This window comes from Euphorbia lathyris, chromosome 4, assembly GCF_963576675.1.
Source record: "Euphorbia lathyris chromosome 4, ddEupLath1.1, whole genome shotgun sequence".
Classification (NCBI taxonomy): Eukaryota; Viridiplantae; Streptophyta; class Magnoliopsida; order Malpighiales; family Euphorbiaceae; genus Euphorbia; species Euphorbia lathyris.
Genome location: NC_088913.1, coordinates 45,527,345 through 45,552,783, shown reverse-complemented (window position 1 = coordinate 45,552,783; position 25,439 = coordinate 45,527,345). Strand labels below are relative to the sequence as shown.

The 25,439-nt window shown below is 40.5% G+C and overlaps 1 non-coding gene and 1 pseudogene across 1 annotated transcript; one reads left to right on the top strand and one right to left on the bottom strand.

Moving 5' to 3' along the window:
* Nucleotides 1-25,439, top strand: part of LOC136227161 (uncharacterized) — a 137,001-nt pseudogene that overhangs the window by 57,570 nt on the left and 53,992 nt on the right.
* Nucleotides 8,364-8,470, bottom strand: LOC136228329 (small nucleolar RNA R71). Its single transcript, XR_010688655.1, has one exon. It is a non-coding gene; the product is annotated as a small nucleolar RNA R71 (small nucleolar RNA).

Here is a 25,439-nt window from a genome sequence, read left to right as displayed (position 1 = left end):
TTCTCTTATTATCATAATCTTCTTTATAAAGTTTATTAGTAATATAAATATCTTCTTACAAAAAGAAGGGGAGCAACAAAACAACAAGAAACCCCAACGAAGTCCCTACGATAAATCATCTCCCTCAAAGATGGGAAAATTGATCACCACTCAGGGCAGGTCCGCTTCCTCAAAGATAGGAAGTACAGACCCTCAAAAAGATTTCTTTAAAGCTTAATTCTCTCCTCAAAGATAGGAGAATGAAAAGTCCCACATGCGGATCAACTACCTCAAAGATAGGAGAATTGATCTCCACCTAAGGCGGGTCCACTTTCCCCAAAATCATTGGGAAAAGTAAAACCCACAACAACTTACAAAAAGCTTGAAATCTTTTCCTCAAATAGAGGAAAGTTTTAGGGTACAACTGGCCACCCACCCTAAAGAAATTAAAATCCTAAGAAACCAGATTCTAAAACTACTTGCAAAGATATATGCAAAGTAAAAATTCTAGAAAGGCAAAAGGATTCACAAAAATATATCAACAAAAGATATATTGTACTGATATTGTACTTATATTACAAAAACATAAAGGCATTACAAATGCCTAAATCAAAATAAAAAAAACAACTAGGACGCTGGAGGAGAGCCACTATTTTTGTCCCATTGGGATGGATCAGCATGTTGGGCCACTTCAGCCTCCTTTGGCGCATCGTCTTTGGGCGTGTCTTCTTTAGGTGTGCCATCTTTGGGCGTGTCATCAGCCTCGGCAGCACGGTCCTTGTCATCCAGATTGATGACCTTATCATTCTTCTTACTAGTTGGAGCCGGAGGCGCCAAAACTTCCTGATAAATGACAGTCCTAGCATTCTTCAGAGTAGAATAGTGGAAGGCTTCATTAACAGAGGGAACCTCCAACTCCAGATCTTCAATTCCCGAATCAGGGTAATCTCTCTTGATGGCCGGCATGATGCTCTCGTCATAGTAGTACGCTCGCAAACCACACGCCTCCTCAAGGTGGTCCTTATCCTTCTGGCGTCGATCCTTATCAGAGATCAACTCACCAGTCAACCTCATGATTTTAGCCTTCTCCCCCTTAAGGTCAACCTCCAACTGGTGTATATTTTCATTAAGACCCTCTATGAGAGCACTCACAGTAAGGGCACTGGATTTCTCCTATGACACATCTGCTTCTAGCTCTTTTATGCGAGCCTCGTTTATGATATTTAGAGCCACGTTTGACTCAATGACATTAACGTGGTCTATAATCTGGAAAACAAAAAGACTTAGTTAAAAAACATAGTCAAACATCCCAAATTCCAAACAGAAGTAAAGATACTAAGCAACTTACCGCTAGTGCCCTACGCTTCATCATCTTCAAATGAGTAGTAGGATGGTATTTTTCTCTGTTGGGTAGAACCGAAGGGATTTGCCCAATGGCTTCTTCAATGTCATTCATCATAATACTAGAGGCCAAAACAAGCGCTTAGCCATAAGTAGTAGCCCAATAGTGTTGGGGTTTAGTGTCCTATAGACAATTGTTCTAGGATACGAACGTAATGTAAATGAAGTGTTCTTTATATCGTTTGTTTTAATGCGATATGTTTTCATAACTATATAAAGGCAATCCCTTTTAAGAACTAAATAAAGTCTAAATAAAAGGAAATCCGTAAGTTTGTTTAAAGTGATTATAAAGTGTTCATACAAGCATGAAGTGAGACGAAACTTAATAATAAACTAATAAACTTAAAACCACCCCAAGTCAAGTAATATGTTTAGGATTGACATATCACTGTTGAGACTTGCATGTAACAATGTCTTCTGTCCCGACAGAAAGCTGATCTCACAAGCTTCATATATACAGATATCTGGACAGTTACATGGATCCAATGAAAAGAAGTTCATTAGGATTGGGGACTCGACTTGAGATAACAGGATGGGTAGATTCATCCTTGTCACCTGTTTATCTCATTGGTATTAATAGGTATAAGTAATCCTCAGACTCAAAGGAATGTTAATTAGTAATTCTGGATTACGGAATGTGACGCTTTGATCCTGTTGTAACACGATCCTTAACAAAGATGACTCTGGGGTGTGAACCGCAGACGTTGGGTATCACAGAAAGTAATTGCAGGATAGTTATACATTGGATTGAGCATTTATCACTCCCGATAAATGGGAGATATGTCCATGGATCGCTTGTGGAAGACTTGACTCTAAATCCTTGCAAGGTGATAACTTAAGATTGAAATGCAGATTTCTCTTAACCTATCTAATTGGAGTTGACTCGGCCTGTACAAGTAAAACGAACGTCTCGTTATATGTGACTTGACATTATCCATAGTCATAAGATTCCGTTCAAGGATGTAGTTGATAAAGGATCGAATTATACTGTAACTAATACGGAAAGGTCAATGACAGAATCAACCTGTCTTCTTATAGCTCTGGGGGAATGATTACGGACTTGCCAATCACATTTTGCGTACATCATTCCGTTATGCAAAGATTAAATATAATTGTTTGAAAATTAAATTAATAGTTGCATACAGCTAGAAGCAATAAGAACCTAATGGGTCACACATAAGACTTGGAACCCAAAAGAGAGACAGATGTTAATTAATTGACGGAAGCCCAACTGAGCCCAATAAGGCCCAATTATTAAAGGGGGGCGATTTTTATGTATATTAGATACATAAATAATTAATTTGATTTTATCAATTCTAATTAGATTGGGATTATGAATTAAATTAATTAAAGGATATATAATTTAGGAGTTTTAATTAGATTATATTACTCCCATTATTATCCTATAAGGTTACTAATATTATCTTTATATTTAAGATATAATTATAGATAATTAATAAGAATTATATTCCAAATTAAATTCTTATTCAGTAACCTAATTCTATCTAACTAGGGTTTAGATACAAGAGAATATAAATACCCCCCTACCTAGTGATTTTCGAAACACACTAAGAAAAAGAGAGAGAGAATTTCGACCCCCCTTGTTCGAGGACGAGATTATCTACCGCTTCCTTCCGTTCAATTGATTTTCATCTTTTTCTCTTTATCCTTGATCTTGTGTTGATTAATTAGAGACAGTCTACTTTGGTTGTTATAAACGGTTGATTCTAACTTGATCTTCAATTGTGTTTTTTGTTTTGTGCTCGGGAACTCGAAGTAAGAGTTGTGGGCACTTTGTTTGCAACGGTAGATAGAACTTCTGAAAGGTATTTCTTTTATCCCTCTTTATATGAAATAACGATTAACGGATCTTGGGGTTAATGGAAATAGGTTAAAATTTTATATTTCCGCTGCTATACGTTAGCCTATTTTCCAACAAATAGCCCCTGAGATCCAGCTTCTCGGCCTGAAAGCAAAGTAAATAAACATGGTTAGTCCAAACAATGAAAATAGAAGGTAAAAAAGAGAGGATAGTAGGAAGGAAAGACGAACCGGCGTATAAGTAGATTGTTCCAGAAGCGACACCTTTGGTGCCTTAGATCCCGTCGCCAACTGGCCTGATTTGCCAAGAGGCTTAGAGACATTAGCTGCCTTCTCCCCAATAGAGACGCCATCTATTTTGGACCTCTTGGCGGAAGATGGGACCTTCGCCTCAGCAGTAGGACGTTATCTAGAGCAGCATTCGCCCTCTCCTAGGCGTCTAGAGCCTTTTGGAGCCTCCTACGCTCTGCAATCACATCTTTCAGATTAGTTCTCCCCCTGCCAAAGGGATAAAAAGGAAACCATTAGATGAAAGTGGATAAAAATACCTTCAAATTCTTTATACGAATTGTAGTGGATCTCCCCGTTACGAATATCCACCAACGGTTCGCTAGATTTCATAATCGCCATGGCTTGATCATATGCCTAGAAGTTATGCTTGACAAACTGTGGCATATTCAAGGCGTTCTCTTCCGTCGAATTAAGGATGAAGCCTCTACTCGCTCGCTCTCTAGGATTATAATTCCAAGTTATTGGAAATCCTAAAGGCACGCCATCCTCCATCTTCACGAAGAAGAACTTTTGTCCCCAATTGTGGACATTCGACATCTTACAAGTGAAAGGCGAATAGCCTTTCAACTTGGAAAAGGATATGTGGTCCTTTACTCCACGTTTGGTCATGGTGTGAAAAGAATGGAAGATCCTAGGGCTCAAAACTAAGCCTAGATTCACCGCCAAGTACGAATCCAATACAAGATCCAGCCACCCATTGGGATGGAGCTGGCAGATAGGAACGCCAAAAAATTCTAAAACGTTCCCAATCACCTCAAGATCTAGGTACGTGAACCCCATCTCAACGCGGCTTTGATATACAACAAAATAGCCTTTAGGAGGCATGGTGGGTCGATGAGAGGGTTCTGGAATCAAACAATTGGCCGCCCGAAGCCAAAGGTATAAAGATTGCAAGGTCACTAATAAAGTAAGATCTACTCTAGAAGGAGTTACTTCCGTTTTAGGGGCTTTCTCTCCTTTCTTTTTAGGGGCCAAAGAATTGGCTTCTTCCCTAGATAAATGGTTCTATGCCTCAGCTATGATAACCGGAGTTACGACAGGAAGAGGCACCTGAAGAGTCTTTTTGGTGTTTTAAATCTCCAAAGTCCTATCTGAAGAGGCAGTGGAAGAGCTCACGATCAAACGAAGGAAAAGATGGAAACTTAACTATAGTTCAGAAAAGGCCCATTTACATGAAAAATTCGAAGGGATGATCAAGGAAAGCACATAAATCATAAAGCAAGAAACTTGGCAAAGAAGCCGAGGAACACGAAATGTAAAGAGCAAGTGAAGCAAAAGTAAAAAACCCATTAAGATTGAAAAAATTACCTTTATAGGGTAAGTGGAAATGACGTATGGAGATCTGTGCCCCAGGGTGCCATTGAAGGAAAATAGACAAGCCTAAGCACATCGGAATTATAAAATTTTATCTATTTTATCTATTTCCCTTTTCCCAAGATCCGTTAATCGTTATTTCATATAAAGAGGGATAGAGCGAAGTACCTTTATTGACGAACTGTCTACAGTTACAAATGAAGTTCCCATAACTCTTAATCTGTGTATCACGAATAATGATGACAACAGAAAAGAAAATCGATTAGTAATCAACCAATAAATAACAATCTAAATTGATTGCCTCTAAAGGAATCGACACGAGATCAAAGAGAGAGTAAACGAAAGAGTAATTAAGACGAGATGATTTCAGAAGCACTCATAGCCTCTAATCTTTGTGTTGGGCGAAATACATAGGGGGAGGGGTCTATTTATAGACTTCTCAAATCCAAACCCTAGTTGTATTAGTTAATTAATTAAATTAGAATCCAATTCAGAATAGGATTACTAATTAGATAATTAAATAAATACTTACTATTATTATCTTAATCATATCCTAATATAATTAGATAAAAATTATAATCAAATTAGATATTAATTTATGTTAGAGATAATTAATTAGAGTTATAATCACATTAAAACTTCTAATTAATATTATCACATAATCATATAATTTAATTTACCATTATAATCCAATTACAATTATTAATTTAATTATCTTATCCCCCATTTAATTACAAATTTTGGCCCCTTCAATTAAGTCCCTCTAAATTATAATTTCATCCTCCGGTTCCACGTCCCATGAGCGACCCATTAGGTTCTTATTGCTACCAACCGTATATATTTATTAGAATTAATTCAGCCTGATTAATTTCAACTTATATATAACAGAATGACTTCGCGAGCTGTTACTAGCAGAACCTTAGACATTCCCCCAGTGCAATAAGAAGCCATGTTGAATATTGACGTTTACCTTTTCGCATTAGGTCCAATATAATTCGATCCTTTATCAATTATATCTTTGAGACAATTCTTATAACCATGGAATGTGTCATGTTACATATAACGAATAGTCTGTTATACTTGTCCAGGTGGAATTAACTCTGAAAGATAAGTTAAGTGAAATCTCCATTTCTACTCTTAACTCTATCATCACCTTGCAAGGATTTCAGTCAATTTATCACAAACAGTCCTTTCGATATCTCCTACTTATCAGGAGTGACGAATGCTCAATCTATCATTAACTATCCTGTAATTACTTTATGTGATATCCAACACTAATCTCTCACACCCTAGGGCCTCCCTTGTAGTGGATCGTGCTCGCATAGAATCAAAGCATCACACTCCATAATCCAGAAATGAGATGAACAGTTGACACTTAGATAAATCTATCCATACTGTTATCTCAAGTTGGGTCCCAATCCTAATGAACTCCTTCATCAGATCCATGTAACTGTCTATATATCTTCATATCTAAAGCTTGTGAGATCAGCTCCCTTTCTCGACGAAAAACACTGTTACATGCAAGTCTCAACAGTAATATGCCAACCCCGTTAACATATTACTTGACTTGGGTTGATTTTAATTTATTGACTTATGTTAGGCATGAAATTGACTAAGTTTAACATGATATTTATAAGGGAATTTGGGTGTTATTTATGCTATATTGCAAAGAATAAGGACTGATTAATGTCTTTATGCAGATTAGTAAAGATAAATGCTAAACACGCTGGAAACAGCTTGTTTCGCTACTGCCAAAAAGGAGTGGAGCCTTTCTTAAGTCCAGCGGTCAAACGCCGGATTATTCAATGATGGACAGCGACAGATCAGAGGTGGCAGAGGCAGAGACAGAGCAGCAGGTGGAGAATTGTTAAGGTGGCATTACTCAAAGAAGCATGATGACATGAAGTATCGACCCTTGAGTGTTCAAGGGTCAAAAAGGATCTTTAATCATTTCAGTTTATTTTGTTTTAGTATTAGTTGACTTAATTTCTGGAAGGGTACTCGGGTTGTACCAATTTTGTCCCTGTCTTTTCCTTTAAGTAGGCGTAGCAAAGGAAAGATAGGCAGTTCGGAACATTTGGTAGTTTTAGAGATAAAATAGTTATTTTAGAAAGAAAAGAGAAAGAGAGCTTAGATGGAGTCTATGAAGGTTTCAAGAACGACCGATTACTCACTGCTCGATATGAGTGAGTAGTCCATTTTGAATGGGCACGGCCAGGCCGAGCCGGTAATGTAAGTTTTATGTCATTTTCAATGAATGTTTAGTATTTTGCCAATGTTGTGATTGATGAGGATTTAACTTTCATGCTTCGGCATTTATGCATGTGATAGATGGATGTTAGGACACTGCTTGCATCTTCACTGATATCTCTATTAATCTCCCAACCTCGAAGCTGACCAGTTAGATGGTTGTGTCAAGGGTTTTCTTAATCAGAAATGCAGTTTCGGTCTTAATGCAAGAAAGAACGTATCTTTAGGACGCTAAAGGTTCTAGTAAATCTTAGGAACTTAAGAACACACGAAAGTTGACTTAAGCTCGCATTAAAACTGATACTTTGGCTTCATTGGCATTATCTCGTATTCATTGGAATGTTATAAGGCTTAGCACAACCTGTTCGGCAGTGTCGAGCCTCTTCTATCTTCTAAATCATTACCAAGTTATCATATCTCTTACGGCATTAGACATCTTTTATCTTAAGTAACCAACATCAAGCAATCAAATAAAAAAGGAGAAACTTGTTTGACCCACACGCTGTTTAGCAACAATTTCCAATATAGATTTGAATCTCAATCCCTATGGAGACGATACTTAACTTATCACTTTATTACTTGTATCTAGTGCACTTGATAGAGTCTCATCTGAGGACAACAAGTTTTTAGCGCCGTTGCCGGGGATTGAAAGAAACAAAATTTATCTGAAATTTCTGTGAAACAGGGTGTTTTTAATCCGTTTGCTAAGGCGTGCAAGAAACAAATAAGTTCTTAACCTGTTTATGCGTAGAGTTGGACCTCCTGTTTTTCCTATCGATCTCGAGTTAGAGAGAACGTGTAGACGAAACAGAGCGGGAGCTCGACGTGCTAGACAGAGAGAAAGACAAAGAGAGAGAAGAATGGCTGGAAGGGTACCACCCCAACAACCAGTTCAACCAAACCAAGAAGAAGAAGGAGAGAATAACAACCCTCCTGTTATGCGAATCAGAGATTATTTGAGGCCAACCACAAAGGGACATTCATCATGTATCGTGTTACCCAACGAGGGGAACAACATGTTCGAAGTGAAGGGGTCCATGATACAGATGATCCAGGCCTCCGTACAATTTAATGGGTTTCAATTTGAAGATCCAAATGGGCATATTCAAGAATTCATCACGTTGTGCAACACATTCAGATCGAACAGAGGTGTTTCTGACGATGTAATCATATTGAAGCTATTTCCTTTTTCCCTGAGGGATAAAGCGAAGAACTGGCTAAGAAATTTACAGCCAGGAACAATCACAAGTTGGGAAGAGATGGCGCAAGCTTTTCTGATGAAATATTTCCCACCACGACAAGCCATAAAACTGAGAAATGAAGTGTCTCGGTTCATACAAGAAGAGGATGAGTCGTTGGCAGAAGCCTGGGAGAGATATAAAGAGTTGTTGAGAAGGGTGCCAAATCATGGTATCCCTATGTGGATGCAATTGCAAAATTTCTACAATGGTGTGACCAACATTTACAAAATTCAAATCGAATCCATTGCTAACGGTAATCCAGAAGATCTTGAGCCACAGGCTTTGTATGACCTTATTGAGAAGGTAGTCAGCACAAGTTACAACTGGCACTCAGCCAGAAGTGAAGGGAAGAAGATGGGAAATGATGATGTTGTGTCAAAACTGATAAGTCAGGTAGAACAACTTGCTCGACAGCTGGGAAAGATAAATGTGTCTTCAATCCACAATGAACCACCATTCAATGACATTTGTGATTTTTGCGGAGGAGCTCATTTCAACATAAATTGTCCCGGAGTTAAGCAATGAAAGGGCACACAGGCTGAATGTGACTACGCAGGGTATAATCAAAGGAATCAGCCTAACCGTTATTCTAACACATACAACTCTGAAACCAGGAACCATCCAAATTTTGGATGGACAGGCCAACCAGACCAGTTGGGGCAACCACGGTATCAAGACCAGCCAAGGTATCAACAATAGCAAGGAGGACAGTACCAACGACAACCTCAGCAGCAATACAAGCAACCTGTGCCACCAAAGGAAGACGTAGAGCCAGATATGAAAACAATGATGATGCAGTTTATGAAACAAACATAGGCATCAATAAAAAGTCTGGAAACACAGGTTCACTAGATAGCTGCATCCACGTCAAAAGGAAAGGGAATAATGCCGAGCAACACAGAGCCAAATCCTAAGGGCGACGTCATGGCAATCACCCTAAGGTCTGGTAAGGAAACTCAACCAATTGTTTTGACTGATAAGAATGCTGAGTGTGCAGGAACGTCCAAAGAAGCTGAAGGGGAGCAGGAACAGGGTGTTTGTTGAAACACCTTTCCACATAATTTTGATTTGACAAAATTGTTTAAGTATAATTAAAAACATATTCTAAACACACTAAGTTTAAATGCTTTGATTTATTCTAGTAATGTGTTTGTTCAATGTTGAGTTAAATTGTTTATAAGATACAAAGTTGAAAAGGCCCAAAGCCCAATACGGAAGTCAAAGCCCAAGTCAAACAGTTTAAGGCAACTCGGCCCGCGTATGTCAAAACGCTGTCGTTATGTACATAATGCAGCTCAGCGGAAGAAGGATCTAGAAGACCTTCGTGGAACAACTTCGGGACGAAGCTGCTGAGTTGATTCGACAAACAGTACAAGACAGCAGCTGGCTAAGAACAATTTCCAGACAAAGTATTTCCACTTCGGGTAAAATTCAGAAGACACAGTATGCTGTCCAGTTGACCTTACCATAAATGGAGAGACATTCTGCCGAGCTGACCAAAAGCTGACCGAGGACAGAAGATACTCAAATCTGATTGGCCGAGAGCTCTGAGCAAGTCGGGATGACAACGACAGGAAGCCGTTTCCCTCAAACGGTTATTTCGAAATTCGAAATGACCGACACCTCAGACGTCTCTATAAATAGTGCCATCAGTTGCTTCATTCGATACAGAACTTGATCAAGCCATTACGCTGACCAAATCTCTACGCAAAGTTCTGCAAGAAGAAGCAAAGCAATCTTACACTAAATTTCATATCTTTTATGTAAAAGTCTAGAGTGATTATTCAATCATCTAAGGTGTCTTAGCAATCATTGTTTAGGACAAACACTTATCATTTCTAGAGATTAGAAAGGAGAGGCTGAGTACTCGGTTATAGTACTCAGCGAGAGATTAGGATTGAGTAGAGGTATAGAGGAAGGTACTCTTGTTATACTCAGTTGCTAAGATTGTAAAAGGTTTGATGCTCTACCGTTAAAGAGCTCAGTAGAGAATTCGAAATCTCGGAACGTGTTCCGGGGACAGGACGTAGGCTTGGAGGCCGAACCTGGATAAATCTGCTGAGTAACATATTTCTAACCTTAAACTCCTGTATATATTTATTGCTTACTTAAACAAAAAGTGACCAAGTAAAGAGGTCAAGCTGAGTTGTGCGCATTGAATATCTGAGCTCAGGAATAGACTCTTAGTGCTATCTCCTGACTTAAGTAAAGAAACTGACCTAGTCACTAGTTGACTAAGCCAGTATCTTGCTATTCATTCAGTGCCGCTGTTAAAACCTTTTTCTCACGAAAAAGAAGTCTGCCCTAACTTAAAATTTTTTAAATAGTTCCTAACCCCCCCCCTTGGAACTATACGTGTAACGTTATAAGGGACCAACAAGTGGTATCAGAGCTTAAAAGCTCACTGTAAAAGGTTTAACCACCTTGAGCTGATCCCCACTATGGGCGAAAACATCACTCGGTTTCTCCCAGGAAACCAAACAACTCAGATCTTACCTGAGGGGCTGTCCATTACTCGGCCTCCCCTATTCTTTGGGTCTAACTACACCTTCTGGAAGAATAGGATGAAAAATTTCATTCAGGCTACAAATATGAGTGCCTGGCTATCCATAGTCCAAGGTCCATTTGTACCTGTCGAAGTTGTGGCTGGCCAAACAGTTATTAAAGCTGAGGCCAAATGGACAGAGGATGATCTCAAGAAGCTATAAAATCATGCTTCGGCTATAAATATGCTTCACTGTGCGCTCGATGCTGCAGAATATAATAAAATCTCAGGTTGTGAGTCGGTGCAAGATATCTGGAAGAAGCTGGAGGTCACCTACGAAGGAACCAATAAAGTAAAGGAGTCCAAGGTGAACCAGCATATGAGACTGTACGAGCTGTTCGAAATGAACAATGATGAGGGTATATCTGACATGAATGCAAGGTTTACCAACATCATCAATGAGCTCAAGAGACTTGGGAAGATCTTCACTGAGGAAGAACAAGTCAAAAAGATACTCAGGAGTCTTCCTAAAGACTGGCAAGCAAAGAAGACCGCTGTTGAGGAAGCTCAGGACTTAACCACCTACAAATATGACGAACTCATCGGCTCGTTGCTGACCCATGAGATATCAATGAAAAACTTCGAGGTGAAGGAAAAGTCTGAAGACAAAAAGCAGAAATCTCTTGTCATGAAAGCTGACTCCACTGATGGGAGCTCAACAGATGATGAAGAGATGGCTATGTTCACAAGGAAGATGAAAAGGCTGTTCAGGAAAAATGACAAATATTCTAAGAAGCCTTACAGAAAGTTTGATAAGTATAAAGCTGAGTCCAGCGACAGCAAATACAAGAAAGACAACTCAAAGCCCATTACATGCTTTGAATGTCATCAAACTGGCCATATAAAGTCAAGCTGCCCCACGCTGAGGAAAGATAAGAAGAACGGCAAAAAGGCAATGGTGGCTACATGGAGCGACAGTGATGAGTCTTCATCAACAGAAGCCGAGGCCACCGAGTCAGCGAAGATATGCTTCATGGCTGACGAACTTGCTGAGCCGTGTGTCTCTGAGCATGCTGACCCCTCCGTTGCATCTGATGATGAGGAGCAATCAAATGAGGTAATATCACTTTCCCAGCTCAGAAACGAAATGGGTAATGCCCTGAGTGATCTCTATACACTTGTCAAAAAGTGTAATAAGAAAATTAGAGCACTCAGCAGGCGCTGTGACGAGGTTGAAGAGGTCAAGCTAAGTGACCTCAGATACCTTCTTCAGGATAACTCAACTTTGCATGATAACATGAAGATCATACATGAGTCTGTCTCTGAAGTCCAATCAGATTCAAAGAAACTGAGAAAGGACGTCACAAATATCCAGAACCAACTAAAGGTTCAAAACAAAAGGAATATTCCTCTGAATGCTCAGTACCGAAGTACTGGTCAGTAGAGATGGAATCCCCAGCGGAATGTCCAGTGTGACTTCTGTGGGAAGAAAGGACACACCACTAAGGTGTGCTGGCACGCTCAGCACTGGGGTGCTGACCAGTCAGTAAAAAATCCTAAACGGAAGGTCAGCTATGACTTCTGTGGAAAGAATGGCCATACTGTCCAAGTATGCCGCCATAAAATAAAATATGATGCTTTACCTGTTGAACCTAACAAGCAAGGACCCAAAAAGAATTGGGTACCTAAAAGTAACTAGTTACAATGCAGGTAAGCCTGAGGTGTGCTGAGAAGTCAAAGATGTGGTATATTGACAGCGCATGCTCGAGGCACATAACTGGTGATGAAACTCAGTTCATCACATTTGAGCGTAAACGAGGAGGAAGCGTAAGTTTTGGAGACAAAAAAAGGGTAAGATAGTAGGGTCAGGAACCATCGGAGGTAATCCTACTATTGAGTCAGTCTCCCTAGTCAGCGGACTCAAATATAACTTACTCAGCATAGCTCAGCTATGTGATAATGGGAGAAAAGTTATATTAGATGCTACTGGATGTAAAATATACGAGGGAAAAACAAATGAGTTAATTTTAACTGCCCCTCGGATTGATAATGTCTTTATGCTAGACTTAGAGAAAAAGTTTTCAAAAACTGTATGCTTAGTTTCAAAGGAAGAAAATTCCTGGCTATGGCACATGAGACTTGGTCATGTAAGCATGGACCTCCTGGCCAAATTAGCAAGAAAGCAATTGGTTGAGGGACTGCCTGAACTTAGATTTTAAAAAGATCAATTATGCCACGCTTGCCAAACTGGAAAACAAACCAAACAATCTTTTCATAGCAAAAACATTGTCTCAACTAAGCGTCCGTTAGAATTACTACACTTGGATCTCTTCGGTCCAGTCCAGCCGCTGAGTCTGGGTGGAAGAAGATTTTCCTTGGTCATTGTAGATGACTTCTCTCGGTACACTTGGGTCATCTTGCTGAGTAGAAAGGATGAGACCTTTGAGACATTTTCAAATTTGGTTAGAAAACTTGAAAATGACAAAGACCTAAAATTGGCTCACATCCGAAGTGATAATGGTGGAGAATTCAAAAACCAACAGTTTGTTGAATTCTGTGAAGCCAACGGCATTGACCATAATTTTTCTGCTCCTAGGACGCCTCAACAAAATGGGGTTGTTGAAAGGAAGAACAGAACATTGGTTGAAATAGCCAGAACAATGCTGAGTGAGCATAGGCTTCCAAAGTATTTTTGGGGAGAGGCTGTTAACACAGCGTGCTATATTCTTAATAGGGCTCTTATTAGACCTATACTAAAGAAAACCCCCTACGAACTTTGGAAAGGACGAAAGCCCAACATTGGATACTTTCGTGCCTTTGGCTGTAAATGTTTTATTTTAAACACTAAAGATAGCCTAGCTAAATTTGACTCAAAAGCTGATGAAGCTATCTTTTTAGGCTACTCAACAAACAGCAAAGCATACAGAGTTTTCAATAAACGAACTCAAGTTTTAGAAGAGTCAGTACATGTTGAGTTCGACGAAACTAACCTTGCAGGAAGATATCTGCCGCTGACCGAGGATGATCCACACTCAGCACCCGCTGATCAAGATACAGCCACTGAGTCATTCCCTCAAGGGCTGACTAAAGGTAAAAGTGAACCAAATATTGTTTTCACTGACCAGTCTTCACCTGCAAAGATTGTTGAAACACAGACAGCACAAGACATCAATCTACCCAAAGAGATAAGGATTCCAAGAGGGCACTCAGAGAGTGCAATCCTTGATGCCGCTGAGAATACCCTGATGACAAGAAACCAACTCAGGAGGTACCTCAGCAATGTAGCCTTCGTCTCAGTTCAGGAACCAAAGAACTTCGCTGATGCTGAGGAAGATGAATTCTGGATGAGCGCAATGCAAGAGGAACTTGACCAATTCAGAAGAAACGATGTATGGGAGCTAGTGCCACATCCAAGGAGTCAGAAGACCATTGGAACAAGATGGGTCTTCCGCAACAAGCTGGATGAGCAAGGAAACATAGTCAGAAACAAAGCAAGGCTTGTAGCTCAGGGCTACAATCAGCAAGAAGGTATTGACTATGGTGAGACCTTTGCCCCAGTGGCAAGGCTAGAGGCTATTAGGATTTTATGTGCATATGCATCTTACATGAACTTTAAACTGTTTCAAATGGATGTTAAGAGTGCATTTCTTAATGGAGTTATAAACGAGGAAGTTTATGTTAATCAACCTCCAGGGTTTGAGGATCCTAAATTCCCAAACCACGTTTATAAGCTCAAAAAGGCTCTGTACGGCCTCAAGCAAGCACCACGTGCTAGGTATGAGAGGCTGACCAGTTTCCTGCTGACTAGAAACTACGTCAGGGGCAAAGCTGATACAACCTTATTCATTAAGAGAAAGGGTAAAGATACCCTGCTGGCTCAAATATATGTTGATGATATTATTTTCGGTGCTACTAATGAGTCAATGTGCAAGGAATTTAGCAAGCAAATGCAGACTGAGTTTGAAATGTCTATGATGGGAGAACACAACTTCTTCCTTGGACTTCAAATCAAACAAGGAAAGAATGGCATCTTCATCAGTCAAGCTAAATATGCCAAGGAGATATTGAAGAAATATGATCTTGAAAATTGCAAGCCAATATCCACTCCTATGGGCACTGACACTGTCCTCTGCGCTGACGAGAATGGTAAGTCAGTAGACAGCAAATTGTATCGAGGTATGATAGGCTCTCTACTTTACTTAACAACCAGTAGACCGGACATTCAGTTCTCAGTATGCTACTGTGCTAGATATCAATCTAACCCTAAGGAATCTCATTACATAGCTGTAAAAAGAATCCTTAGATATTTGCAAAGCTCAGTGAACGCAGGTTTATGGTATCCCAACACTCATGGCTTTACACTCGTTGGATACACTAACGCTGACTATGGTCGAGATAAGCTAGAACGAAAAAGCACCTCTGGAGGATGTCATTTCTTAGGAAGCTGTCTTGTATCCTGGTTCATCAAGAAGCAGGCGTCAGTAGCCTTGTCTACCACTGAAGCTGAGTACATTGCTGCTGGTCACTGTGTTGCTCAAGTCCTATGGATTAAGCAAAAGCTTGAAGACTATGGTGTTCAAACAAAGACAATTGAGGTCAAATGCGACAACAAAAGTGTAATTGATCTATCAAAGAACCCAATTCAACACAGCAGGATGAAGCATATCAGCATAAGACATCACTTCATTAGAGACCATGTACTCAAGGGTGAGATAAAGCTGACCTATGTCCCAACGGATGAGCAGCTTGCGGATATCTTCACAAAGCCACTGGCTCGTGAACAGTTCAGCATACTGAGAGAAGCCATTGGTATGTTTAATCCTCTTCAGTAAATTCCTGTTCTAAAATGAAAATTTATGCTGAGTGAATTACTATGCTGAATGATTTATGCAAATGCATGCTGAGTGATTGTTATGTTGAGTACTTAACGAAAAAATAAATATCAATACTGAGTTAATATGCACAACGAGTAGTAATCTCAAACTGAGAAATCATCCTTTCATATACTACTGACCACTCAGAATATAAAACGCTTATAATTCTAAACGCTGAGTGTTAGATCCGTTGCATTAAATGTAAAAGCACGCGAATAGCCACCTAGGATGACGTATGCGCCGAATGTGTCATAAAAGCCAGGATCTTTGTCGGTTGACAATCCCAATGCCAAATTGACACATGGATTCGATAAGATCCACTCTTCACTACTATAAATAATGGGTAAATCCCCATTTTTATTTTCTTTACACTTACCGAATTCTTTAGCAAAACACTCTCTCTCTAAAAACTCTCAAAGCTTCCAAATCTTTTCTGAAACTATGACTAAAGTTTCTGTCAACATCTCCGGTGCCGGTCACCCTAAGACCAGCTCCGATGAACCCTCCAGGCAAACTACTGTGCCTGAAACTACCAAGGTCACTATGCCGAGCAAAGGCAAAGCTGGGCAAGCTACCTCCTCCAAAGGAAAACCGACCAAAACCAGAACCTATACCAAGGTATTTGAAGACATTAGCGAATGGAAAGTAGACTTCTCACGATGGGTTTCTGAGGCCTTCGTAACATCCGAGCAACCCTTCTCCGAATGGATATCGAAGAATGGCTGGACAGAGTTGTTCTCCATTAGAGATCACACCTATCCTGACCTAGTAAGGGAGTTCTACAACAACCTCTGAGTCGCTGATGATAACCAGGACTATCTGGCAACAGTAGTAAGGGAGAAAACGATTTTCATCAATTCCACCTATTTGGCAAATTTGCTGAAGTTGAAAAATGAGGGAGCAAAACTGAGAAGAACTGGAGATCAGGATGACACTAACTACGAAGTCAACTTTTGCAAGCCCCCTGGTCATTCTGGAGAAATCTCAAGTACCTCAATGGGTCAGCACCAAAAGATGGCTGACTATTTGCTGACCTACTTTATTTATCCCAAGATCAACTGCACCACCTCAGCAACGAATTTTGAGCAATGCTTCATATGGCATATGCTGACATACAAGCCGATCAATATGCCAGTATTCTTGATTGCTGGGTTCCTAAGGAGCACTGGAACTCTTAGGCTGGGATCACTCATCACCAGAATCCTCTTAGATCATCAAATTGATCTTTCTCAGGAAACTAAGGCTAGAGGATCTGAGATAACCGCAGCTTCGCTGAGGGCTTTGAAGTTCAATCAGCCACTAAAGAAAGGAAAAGTTGCTGCTGAACAACAAGCTGAGGAAACAGCTCCAAAGCAAAGCAAAAGGACAAAGGCTCCGGCTGCCCGCAAGAGGAAAGCTGTTGGGACTCCCTCAAAGAAGGCTGAGCCTCAGGCCAAGAAGTCGAAGTCAGCTGCTGAACCAGGTCAGGAGAGACCTAAGTCAGATGAGAAAAGGAGCAGGCAAGATGAGCCTGAAATTGAGGAAAGAACAAATGCTGATGAACAACCTCAAAAGAAGCAGAAGTCTTCTACACTGACTCCTATTGATGCTATCCCTACTGACGTTGTTGTGCCTGGTGATTCTCACTACACAAAGTGTCTAGGAACTGTAGCTGAGCATCAAGAAGATGATGTGCATCTGGATGATCAGTTCATTGCACAAGTTAAAGAAGAGTTAGATGGCGATAGTGAAGAAGATGAAGAAGAAGAAGAAGCAAGCGGTCAGGATGACGCTGAGGACACTGAGGAGACAGCTAGTAAGGTTGGAGCTGAGCCAATCAATACTGAGTTGGCTGCTGGAAATGAACAAGAACCTGACCAACCCAATGTTCATCAAGAACAAGAACAAGCTGACCAGCTTAATGCTGATCAAGAGGAAACTTCTCCCTCTCACTCAGGAGAATCTATACAAGCTGACACTCCTCCTCGAAGAAGAAGATTAGTTAAGGCAAGTCAGAAGTCAGTCATTGACCCTCCTGTTCAGAAACCAATTGTCCCTGACTTTGTGATCCAGAAGCCTACCCAAGACCCTTCTAAACTCAAACTGAAATTTTTCAGAAAACAACCATCTTCTACTCCATCGACTTCCCTTGAAAAGCAAGCCTCTGTTTCTTCACCAAAGGAACACGCCGACTTGAATGCTTCCGCCAACTCAACAAGTCAAGTTGAGCCAATTCCTGTCAATGCTGTTACTACAAGCATTGTGCTGAATAAGGACATTCCCGCTCCAGTCAGCACAGACAGCATTAGAATTACCTCTTCTCCAATCAACACATCTGCCGATCAATCAGTTCTACCTGAAACTCAAGTGCAGATTGGAAACACACTTCCAGTCACTGACCATATTATTCCTCTGACTCCTCTTCCAACCAGTCATACTGAGGAAACAAGACAAGTTAATGAAGGCTCTCTTAGCTACTTGCATGCCACCGAGTCTGGAAAAAGAATCATCGACTCGGTGCAAACACTAATCAAAGACCTTCATCAAACCACTCAACCTGATGTTGGGTCTTCTACTGTTGAGACAACTCAGCTCTCCCATGTAACTCAGCTTCTCAACGAAGTCAAGAGATTCAAGGACTTGCTAAGTGTCATCGTTACCTTTCAAGCACAGCAAGCTAAGCAGGATTCTATCGCAAAGCTGGCTGAGATCCAACTGACAATAGTTCAACATCTCAACGCTCTTCAAGAACAAGTTCAGACTTTGTCAGCTGCGAACACGCGCTATGCAACTTCTGATGAAGTTAAAATGCTTTTTGCTCAGCTTCACACTGAGCAAATTAAAACCAACGAGCAAATGGTCTCCTATTCTCAGTGCTCAGTAGAGCAAATTGGTGAGGCCATTCGATTGCTGAACTTGAACAAGCAGGAGATGGATACTGACGCTATGAAACAAAATGAAATGCTGTCTATCACCAGACAAACCTTCAACCACATACGTCACATCAATATTCAGCGTCAATACTACGACACATCCTTACTCAAGACATTCCATCAAGTCGTTGCTGGTCTGACCGATGCACTTACCTGGATAGGAAAATCTCAGGCTTTCATAGTAAGCATGATCAGCGCCGCTGAACTTAATATACCTACTGAGGTATCAGATGACGGAGTTGCTATTTTTGATGGTGTCAATGAAAGCGCCGATAGACTTAAGGCGCTGTCCACGGAACTGACGACAGCCGTCTTAACCGACGCCTTTAGGATTCCTCCTCCCGATGTTGTCAAAACAGGGGAGAAAGAACAAGCTAGAACACAGCATGCGCATAGTCAGTCTAAGCAAAAGAAAAAGAAATAGAAGTAGGCTAGCTCAGTATATGCTATATGTAGTCTCTATGTTCTTTCTTTTGTCTTTCATTGTATACGCTGACTACTTTTAGTAATATCAATACTTTCATCTTTTTATCCAAAAAAACTGAGTTATGAGTTACTATCTATGATGCTGAGTATTAAGTTATTATGTATCTTCAATTACATCAACCATGTTTAATGCTTATAAAACTTGTTGATCGTACCCAATGCTGCTAACATGTTTGACATTGACTTGTATGTTTATATAACATTGTCTTATAAAACTCATTGAACAACAAATTACTCAGTGCCCTCTGAATGTTAAAACTTCCGCTTAAACACCGAGTAAAATAGAATATGTTCCATGAGCTGACCTATATCTGAAAACTGACCTTAGACTTACTCGATTAAACCTTCAAATGTTTAGAGTAAAATTAAGTCAGTAGCTCAACCCTGACGGGGGAGTTTGCTAAGTTATATTAGGTCAACTATCATGGGGGAGCTCAATACTGAGTTCTTCGCTGAATAGTTTTGCCAACATCAAAATGGGGGAGTTTGTTGAAACACCTTTCCACATAATTTTGATTTGACAAAATTGTTTAAGTATAATTAAAAACATATTCTAAACACACTAAGTTTAAATGCTTTGATTTATTCTACTAATGTGTTTGTTCAATGTTGAGTTAAATTGTTTATAAGATACAAAGTTTAAAAGGCCCAAAGCCCAATACGGAAGTCAAAGCCCAAGTCAAACAGTTTAAGGCAACTCGGCCCGCGTATGTCAAAACGCTGTCGTTATGTACAAAACGCAGCTCAGCGGAAGAAGGATCTAGAAGACCTTCGTGGAACAACTTCGGGACGAAGCTGCTGAGTTGATTCGACAAACAGTACAAGACAGCAGCTGGCTAAGAACAACTTCCAGACAAAGTATTTCCACTTTAGGTAAAATTCAGAAGACACAGTATGCTGTCCAGTTGACCTTACCATAAATGGAGAGACATTCTGCCGAGCTGACCAAAAGCTGACCGAGGACAGAAGATACTCAAATCTGATTGGCCGAGAGCTCTGACCAAGTCAGGATGACAACGACAGGAAGCCGTTTCCCTCCAACGGTTATTTCGAAATTTGAAATGACCGACACCTCAGACGTCTCTATAAATAGTGCCATCAGTTGCTTCATTCGATACAGAACTTGATCAAGCCATTACGCTGACCAAATCTCTACGCAAAGTTCTGCAAGAAGAAGCAAAGCAATCTTACACTAAATTTCATATCTTTTGTGTAAAAGTCTAGAGTGATTATTCAATCATCTAAGGTGTCTTAGCAATCATTATTTAGGACAAACACTTATCATTTCTAGAGATTAGAAAGGAGAGGCTGAGTACTCGGTTATAGTACTCAGCGAGAGATTAGGATTGAGTAGAGGTATAGAGGAAGGTACTCTTGTTATACTCAGTTTCTAAGATTGTAAAAGGTTTGATGCTCTACCGTTAAAGAGCTCAGTAGAGAATTCGAAATCTCGGAACGTGTTCCGGGGACAGGACGTAGGCTTGGAGGCCGAACCTGGATAAATCTGCTGAGTAACATATTTCTAACCTTAAACTCCTTTATATATTTATTGCTTGCTTAAACAAAAACTGACCAAGTAAAGAGGTCAAGCTGAGTTGTGCGCATTGAATATCTGAGCTCAGGAATAGACTCTTAGTGCTATCTCCTGACTCAAGTAAAGAAACTAACCTAGTCACTAGTTGACTAAGCCAGTATCTTGCTATTCACTCAGCGCCACTGTTAAAACCTTTTTCTCACGAAAAAGAAGTCTGCTATAACTTAAAATTTTTTAAATAGTTCCTAACGCCCCCTTGGAACTATACGTGTAACGTTATAAGGGACCAACGGTGTTCTTAGTGATGAAGAAACAAGGAAGGCGAACTGCACAGGTAAGCCGGATCAAGAGGAGGGCGAAAGAATGTATAAACCACCACCGCCGTATGTTCCACCTGTGCCATATCCAACGCGTCTAATCAACAGGAAGCTGGAAGAACAGAATTCGAAGTGTTGGATACCTTAAGGAAGTTACACATCAACATTCCTTTCGTAGAAGCACTGGCATAGATGCCGACATACGCCAAATTCCTCAAAGACATCCTGTCGAACAAAAAGAAGCTGGAAAACATTTCCATGATACAACTCAACAGAGATTGTTCGTCAATACTCCAAAACAAGCAGCAGCTACCCAAAAAGCTCAAGGATCCAGGGAGTTTTTCTATTCCTTGTTCAATTGGAAAGCTAAATATTGAAAATGCACTTTGTGATCTAGGAGCTAGCATAAACCTCATGCCATACTCTGTATATGCAAAACTTGGATAAGGAGAACCTCAACCTACTCGTATGTCCATTCAGTTGGCCGATTGTTCAGTATGTTATCCTAGGGGAGTAGTGGAAGATGTGCTAGTCAAAGTAGGAAAATTTATTTTACCCATTGATTTCATTATAATGGACATTGATGAAGACTTGCATGTTCCTATCATCCTAGGTAGACCATTCTTAGCCACAGGGAAAGTATTGATAGACGTAGACGAGGGACAATTATTTTTAAGGATTAATGGGGAAGAAGTCATCTTTAAGATGAACGAGGCAATGAGACGTGCAAATAATAATGATGACACATGTTGTTTCTTGGATGATTTTCAAAGTCTTCCTACTTTGCAGGAACAGGACACTTTAGAAACTTTATTGGGAGAAGAGGTGAACATATGCAAAGGAACAGGCTGTTCCATTGAATCCAACCTACCGGCACCTCCTTTCGATCCTACTATTCCTACTCATCAAGAACCACCGGAGATACCAACTGTGCCAGTGACTAAACCAGAATTGAAACCGTTGCCTGCACACCTCGAGTATGCCTTCCTAGAACCACCCAGTGGAAGTCCGGTCATCATATCCTCAAAGTTAACTCCTGATCAAAAGGCACAACTCATGGTGGTTTTGCGAAGAAACAAGGATGCAATCGCATGGAAAATTGATGACATAAAAGGAATCAGTCCTGCAGTCTGTGTTCACAGAATCTTGATGGAAAAGGAGCACAAACCAACTGTCCAACCGCAACGCAGACTAAATCCCCACATGAAGGAGGTTGTGCGAAAAGAAGTGATCAAGCTTCTCGATGCTGGCATTATTTACCCAATATCTGATAGTGTGTGGACAAGCCCTGTTCACGTTATGCCAAAGAAGGGTGGAACAACAGTAGTCCTCAACGAGAAAGACGAGTTGGTGCCCACAAGAACGATTATAGGGTGGAGAGTTTGTGTTGATTACAGAAAGCTCAATGAAGCCACGAGGAAGGATCATTTCCCTTTGCCCTTCATTGATCAGATGCTGGAGCGGTTAGCAGGATATGCTTTCTATTGTTTTCTCGACGGTTATTCAGGATACAACCAAATCGCAATTCATAGTGAGGACCAAGAGAAGACAACGTTCACATGTCCGTATGGGACTTATGCTTACAGAAGAATGCCGTTCGGGTTGTGCAACGCTCCAGCCACTTTCCAGCGATGTATGATGTCCATTTTTCATGACATGGTGGAGCGGACAGTAGAAATATTCATGGACGACTTCTCGGTTTATGGAAACTCATTTGATAGCTGTCTAAACAACCTCGAAGCTGTGCTTGTGCGATGCAAGGAGACTCACTTGGTCTTAAATTGGGAGAAGTGCCACTTCATGGTCACGGGAGGAATTGTCCTCGGGCATAAAATTTCAGAGAAAGGGATGGAAGTGGACAAAGAAAAGGTAGAGGTGATAGAAAAGCTAGCTGTGCCTGCCAATGTAAAAGATGTGCGAAGTTTTCTGGGGCACGCAGGGTTTTATCGCAGGTTTATCAAAGATTTTTCAAAGATTGCGCTTCCCTTGTCGGCTTTACTTCATAAGGAAGCCGAATTCTCTTTCGATGCAAACTGTTTGAAGGCATTTGAGCTCTTAAAGACCAAGCTGATCAACTCGCCTATACTGGCAGGACCAGACTGGGAGCAACCTTTTGAAATGATGTGCGACGCAAGTGATACTTGTGTGGGAGCTGTTCTTAGACAAAGGATTGAGAAGAAGTTCCGGCCTATTTACTATGCAAGCAAGACATTAAACGAGGCCCAACATAATTACACAACTACCAAGAAAGAACTTCTTGCGGTTGTGTATGCCTTCGACAAATTCAGACCTTACCTAGTGCTATCCAAGGTTGTTGTTCACACAGACCACGCTGCGTTGCGATACTTGTTCGCTAAAAAGGATGCTAAGCCAAGGCTGATCCGATGGTTATTATTGCTTCAAGAGTTTGATCTAGAAATAAAGGATAAAAAGGGAACGGAAAATGTCGCAACTGATCATTTGTCAAGGATTGATCACCAAGGCAGTCAGGAACAACCAAAGATTGTTGAAAGGTTTCCAGACGAACATCTGTACACTGTACAACCTGCGCCATGGTTTTTCGATATTGCTAATTACCTAGCAAGTTCGCTTAAGCCTCACAAACTGTCCACTAATCAGAGGAGAAAATTTTTTGCTGAAATTAAATATTATTTTTGGGAAGACCCCTATCTTTTTAGGTTATGCGCTGATCAAATTATTCGAAGGTGTATATCGCAAGAAGAATGACAGGATGTTCTAAGCCACTGTCATGACCGAGATTCTGGAGGACACCATAGCGCCAGTAGAACTGCAGCCAAGGTTCTTCAATCAGGTTTTTTTTGGCCAACACTTTTCAAAGATGCTCAGCTATTTGTTAACACTTGCAATGAGTGCCAACGAACAGGCAACATCTCGGCTAGGAATGTTATGCCCCTCAACAACATAGTTGTTTGCGAAATTTTTGACATCTGGGGTATAGATTTTATGGGTCCATTCCCTACATCTTTAGGAAATAAATATATCTTAGTAGCTGTAGATTATGTGAGCAAGTGGGTTGAAGCAATGGCCAGTCCCACCAATGACGCCCGTGTGGTAGTAAAATTCCTGAAAAGGATGTTTACCAGATTCGGTGTCCCACGAGCGATCATTAGTGATCAAGGAACCCACTTTTGCAATGCCAAATTTGAAAAGCTGATGGGCAAGCTTGGAGTCTCCCACAGAATTGCCACACCTTACCATCCACAAACGAGTGGACAGGTAGAGATTTCCAATCGTGAAATCAAAAGAATTTTAGAAAAAACTGTTGGCAATTCTAGGAGAGACTGGGCAAACAAGCTTGCGATGCTCTTTGGGCATATAGGACTGACTGCCTATAAAACACCAATTGGAATATCCCCGTTTAGATTGTTATACGGAAAGTCTTGTCACCTTCCTGTTGAAATGGAACACATGGCCTTTTGGGAATTAACTTTCTTAAATTTTGAGCAACAGACTGTTGGAGATTAGAGAAGACTTCAACTCTGCGACATGGAAGAGTTCAGGTTGTTCTCATATGAGAATGCCGTGAATTACAAAGACAAGACAAAGCTGTGGCATGATAAAAAAATCCAGACAAAAACGTTCCACGAAGGTCAGAGAGTCCTCCTGTACAATTCAAGACTCAGGTTGTTTCCTGGGAAGCTAAAGTCAAGATGGACGGGACCTTATATGGTGCACAAGGTGTTTGGTCATGGAGCAGTTGAGATTGGCAGGGAAGGTCAGGAACCTTTTAAAGTGAACGGGCATAGATTAAAACCATATTTCGAGAACGATCACACAAGGAAGATTGATACTGTTCATTTCCAGGACCCCCCAAGCTAGTAAAAGCACAAAAAGGGTGTTCGCTACAAACACCAATTGTAGATATTTCGAGAACGATCACACAAGGAAGATTGATACTGTTCATTTCCAGGACCCCCCAAGCTAGTAAAAGCACAAAAAGGGTGTTCGCTACAAACACCAATTGTAGCACAAGTAACTTTGCATTTTAATTATTTTAATTTGGTTAAATAGTGTCAAATATAGTAGATTCATTTAACATAGAACTGTGATTCGTAATGAGTATCTCATGAACAGGCACAGTGGTAAAACTCAAACCTTTTTCCTAAAGGTGTAGTTTTACAAATGTACCTGTTCAGTAGGGGAGCAGTACCTTGGGAAATTGGGCAGCAAAAGTATAAGTCATAAAAAAGTAGGAACGTCCAATCCTATTCCCATAGGCACTCATCTCGCCTGTTTTCCTCGATGAAATCAAACGGATCGGGAGTAATAAATTCGAAATTTAAATCGTGACCGTTCGTCACCCCTGCTCCTATTTCGAATGAGCACGCCTTTTTGCCAATCTGTCCAGGTGGCATCCTCTGAATTGACCTCATAATGACAGATTGGCAACGGGACGTATCTGCTCTCCCTACTTAAAGAGCTCTATTTCATTACGGTCATTCGCTCACTGTATTTTTTTTTCTTTTCTTTTTCTTTTCTTCGTTCGTTCTTTTCATTTAGACATTCCATGATC